Raw genomic sequence first — 5358 nt, forward strand, 5'->3', positions numbered from 1 at the left:
TGCTGGTAGTATACCTTTAATTGGACTTATGGTTTTGAAAAGCCAAATTTAGAAATTACATTCAACTTTTTCATATTGGTTCTTCGGTAACTAGAATGAAAAGGTTCTACCAAGCTACCAAAATGTGGAATTTTACTCTCTATGTATATTTGTGCGATTTTTATTTTTATAAGATAAAAAACTTATACGAACTCAAAGTCAAAATTGTAACCTAAAAAGAAACAAACAAACTGTAATTCGCATAAAAACTTTATAAAATGCATCAAAACATCACTTGTCATGCATTCTTCCACTTCCACCCTTGTGGGTAGAGGTTCAGACCCAAGGCACCTAAGGAATATTTGTGCAAACCCCTTTTTGCCATTCGGTTGTACAAAAAAATATTAATTAAAAATATCATGTTATAAATACCACCAAGAGAAAAAATTCAAAGATGCGTACTTGTACTCACATAATATGCGATAATAAAAAAGGGAGTTTCATAAAACATCCAAAATGGGGGTTGAAATTATAAAAAAACCCAAGTACTATTTAAACATATAAACACACCCAAAACCCATCATTACACACACTCAAAACCCATTTATAAACACACCCAAAAAGTTGATTTTGGGGTTGATTTTGGGTGTGTTTCTATGTTTAAATAGTACTTGGGTTTTTTTATAAATACATGTCTAGGATTGGGTTTATTTATAAATTTGTAAATAAAAAATTGCTGCATTATTGGACATGTTGAAATGTTACATGTTTTCCGGATTGAACAAGATTTAGACCTACCAAAAGGTTGTAACTTTGGTATTTTATCAATTTAAAAGATTCATAAGAGAACGAGTCCGTTATATAGTACCAACAAACAAATTTCCGATGCATAGAACATCTCACATGAAGTGTTCACAAAAAAAGTGTTGTATGGTGCTTCGGACCAACATTGGCATCGTCCTTAGGTTGGTTATTTTAAGCTCAATGTCGATGGTGCTTTGGATTTGCGGGATGGTCTTCGAGGGGTCTGTTTGATTGTTCGGGACTCACATGACATTCTTATACAGGTGATGGCAATAAGGGCACCTAGTCTCCTGTCTTTGTTGGCTACTGAGCTTTACGCTCTCAAAGTGGGTATCTCTTTTGCCTTAGATGCATCGCTTCTGCCCTTGATAGTTGAATATGACTCCATGGCTATATGTAGTTGCTATAGAAAGAGGATGAATGTTTAGCTCCTGAGGGAGTGCTTGTGACTGAAATTCGGCGTCTTCTTCTGGCGTTATCCTTCTGTGTTCGTTTTGTCCCCCGTACTACCAACAATGTGGCTCATTGTATTGCATGTTATAGTCTTCGAGCAGAGGAGCTTTGTTATTGGTCAGGTGATGGACCTCCCTGGGCCCCCAGGCTTCTAGATGACGTTAGGGAGGATAGGTCTCATTTTGTCTGACTTTGTAATAGGGGTGTTGACTCTTCTGTTTAGTCATTAGCAAGGGTGGTACTATTTCCTACCCCAGGGTTTTATCCTTTGTGGTTTTTCCCGGGAAAGTTTTAACGAGATCACCATTAACATACTTGTTCTTACTATGTAATGTTCTCTTTGGGTTGGAATGCAATACCATGTTCTCTTAAAAAAAAAAGTTTGGGACTGGGGTTTAGCAAGTAATTTTGGTTTTTTTTTAAATTTTAATTTTTTTGTGTGTGCTTGTTTTTCTATTTTATTTAAGTCTTGTTTTTTTTTCCTTTTTGAGTCACTTTTCCGAACAATATGATGAGATTGTGATAAATGTTTACATAACTTGAATGAAAGTTTGATTTTAAAAATTAAAAATTAAAAATTCACTTAATGGCATTTTTCTAGCTTGATATGTTTGAAAACCTTCTATGCACTTGCCATTTGTTTCATAATTCTCCAATTGAAGGAATTGCATGACCCAAAGAATTGTATCAAGCTTAAATTAGACTTGTGTAACCATATAATGTGAGCTTTTGAGCCTTGTGCTTGAATTCATGAGTGTTATACACGTACTCTTATTTTCTTGTCATCTCAGTTGTTGTTTGATCTCATTATTCATTGATTTGGTTGAGCATTTAAAAGTCATTCACTCTTATGCAATTTGATTACATGACATTTAAGAAATGATAAGGCCCTCTTTAGATCGTTTATGCCTTTCAAGCTAACCTTATGGATGCTTAAGCATTATTTTCCATTGTTAACCATTTTGAGCCTACATGTAAGCCTTTTCTTTCATTTAACCAATTATATTTCCTCGTCTTAGCCTGAAAAACAAGTATTTACCTTTCCAGGGAACTCATGAGCTTTAATTTGGATATGTTTTTCATGCTAAGTTTGGGAAGGGATGTTACATAAAAAAAAATTGAAGAAAAAAAGTTTGGGTTTAGTGTTATGTGGATTGTGAATTCTGTTAAATTTGCATAATTTGGTTTGCATTGCTATACAACATAGTTTATTCCTTATTTATATTGACAGTATCACTATCGTATTGTCCAATTATTGCCTTAGGATTGTCATTATTTGTACTTTTGTTGTAGTAGTATTGCTATTGCAATGTAAACTGTGTATCTACGAAATGAAAAGGCTTGGAATGGTTACTCAAAATGGATCCCCTACATAAAAGTCCTTCCAAGGTGAATTGCTATTGCAGTTACCGTGATACTCCTACTACACATTCTTTTGTGATTACAAATTCAAACGATGCATGGGGCAAATGTAGAGCAAATACAAGGTGAAGTGTCCTATGTGTTTAACTGGATATAGTTGCTGAAAAAGCATTAGGACTATTAACCCAAACAGATTCCTCACATCTTGACAAAAACACTCTTGAATTGACGGAATGTGCCCAAGCCAGTCCCAAAGCTGGACTCACCCTTCTGCCTGATATATGCAAACACTCTAACTTTCCCAATCTCACCCCATTGATTCCATCATATGGCTCAATAAAATCCACTGCCTAGTTAGTCAGAACCACCACCACCCGAAACTTATTTGTTAAAGCCTTCAATGTCCCAGATATCTTGAAAAACATTTCAGACCGAGGTTTCAAATCTGTGGGTGTTCTGTCATACTATGACCAGAACAATGCAACAATGAAATCAATGACAATGAGCTTCACTATTGAAGGTGTGTAATGTAGACCATATGTCCTTTAAGGGATGTATAAGTCAATCAAATGGCAAGGTCTAAGGCAGTACGTACCGCAATAGGATCCTATTGCTACTATATTGTGCTCTTATTGGTGTCATATTGCCATTATATGTAGGTGTATTGTGAGGTTATTGCCGCTATAATCATTTGAACTGGACATGGGCAAAAGAAACTATATACTCACAAATACAAAAAGATGCATCATAATTCTATCAAGTCCAATTTGGAAACTTAGATAAAACAAAAAGAGGCCACCACATAGTTACATGATACAAAAAGAGGTCACCTCATATTTCCATTTTACATACTGTTTCCACTACATTTTATAGCCTCCAAAGTCATATTACAAGTCAAAGGTTTCCTGCTATGGACACATTCGGAGTTGCATACTTTTCAATTGTGGCGACTATGACCCATCAAATTCATGACCCCGCTCACAGTGATGTTGTCCCAGTTTCCTTATGGATCCATTATTTTTACAAACTTGTGAAATAGTTCAAATCCAATTTCCACTTGTTTTGGCTTCAACTGGGCCATTTCGTGAGATTCCTTGAATACCATAACTGCAGTGGCAGGGTATTTACAATTTTTTGCTTTCACACCCTTTATATGTAGGAGATGCATCCGGGCATGATAACGAGAGTGAATTGTGCATTTTTTTATGACCCCACCTAGCTTGGCCCTCAAAAATTTGTGAAATTATGTATGCATGGAGATTTTCCCAAAACATGGTAGACATTGCAGTAGCCCATGGACCAAGTGTGCAGTCAGTGAATTTGCTGACTTTGCTGGTGTTTCAGTCTCCCCTCCTTCAATAATTGAAAGTGTTGGGTTTGATGTGGGGTTAGAGTCCATGATTTTTGGGTATTTATTCTGGGTTGGTGTCGGACTTAATTGGGGAAAATTAGGAGTTACTGTGATGTGAGTTGTAGGACAAATTTTTGTAGGTACCCGGTACACCAGCTGGCTGGTGTACCCACCAATGGGAATGCGACACGTGTAATAATTTATTTTTAGCCTTAAAATTGCAGTAACTTCTAACTCCATTAGTCTTTTAACTCCGAGTCTACTCACTCTTCTGAACCCGTATGAAGGTCGGCCCAATTACCCAGACTTGCTTTTACAGATACATACAAAGACGTGGTAGATCCCATCCCACTCCTTATGGTCTAATTCCATTTACTATTCCATCAATCTCAAATAAGGTGTGATGTTATTAAGAAATTAGGAAGAAGAAAAAAAAAAGAGCTTTCAAGATGTGCAGAATAGCGGAGGAAGGGGAAAGAAGGCATCAGCATCTCCGTCACAGGCGGTGGCTGCCGGAATATTCTAGATCAACACTGCCGTTTCCACTTTCTGCCGACTGGTTGATGCTATCGACACTGCCAAGGACACTCTTCGACCATCGCCAAAAGCTGTGCGTCTCTCTCTCTCTCTCTCATCACTGCTTTTGAATCTTGATCTGCAATTATTAACATTGTTCTCCCTGCATCTTCTGACATTTCTTTCTTTCTAAATAAAAAATCCATCTTTTTTGTTGTTGATAATTTCAGCCCAGTAAGCAGGTAGAAGATGCCAAGCTTGCAAGGGATTTCCAAACAACATTGCAAGAATTCTAGAAAGTTCAGCTCTGCGCCTAGTTGGCTTACCTCCAGTAAGCAGGCTGCTATCCTTGACGGCAAAAGGATTGTTGTCAGAGAAAATTTGTAGCTTTACGGTTTTGTTTGAAAAACTGGAAATTGATAAATAAAAAATGGAAAGATTCTCGATTGCAGCAAAAGACTAACAGAGTTAAAAGACTAATGGAGTTAAAAGTTAATGCAATTTTAAGGCTAAAAATAAATTATTTCCCAATTTCTTAGTTTTCCCCTTTTTTATTTTAAAAATTTGCCTAATTTGGCAAAATTACCAATTTTTCCAATTTTTCAGTACAGTAATTTTCCTATTTACCAGTTTTGCTATTTCAATTGATTTCCAATTTTCTTATTTACCTAATTTTCTTTTTCCTATGTTCCAATTTTCTATTTGCCAATTGTTGAGGCCCAAAAAATCAAAGGCTGGGCCCAATATATTTCCAACCCAGTACGACATCTAACTTGGGAAGAAACTAGACTTTGGTATGCAAGAGTTCGTCATATGTCTTGCACACTTGAGCAAATACGTAACTGCCATGCAAAAGGTCGTAACAAGCCTGTAAAATGTACTGACTCTATGAA

At 36.4% G+C, this 5358-nt stretch overlaps 1 long non-coding RNA gene across 1 annotated transcript; it reads left to right on the forward strand.

The window, feature by feature from the left end:
* Positions 1 to 4035: 4035 nt before the first annotated feature.
* LOC107881417 (uncharacterized) lies at positions 4036 to 4909 on the forward strand. The gene is made up of 2 exons (XR_016122639.1): positions 4036 to 4559; positions 4696 to 4909. It is a non-coding gene; the product is annotated as an uncharacterized LOC107881417 (long non-coding RNA).
* Positions 4910 to 5358: the final 449 nt, after the last annotated feature.

This window comes from Prunus mume, linkage group LG1, assembly GCF_029339155.1.
Source record: "Prunus mume cultivar Tortuosa linkage group LG1, ASM2933915v1, whole genome shotgun sequence".
Classification (NCBI taxonomy): domain Eukaryota; kingdom Viridiplantae; phylum Streptophyta; class Magnoliopsida; order Rosales; family Rosaceae; genus Prunus; species Prunus mume.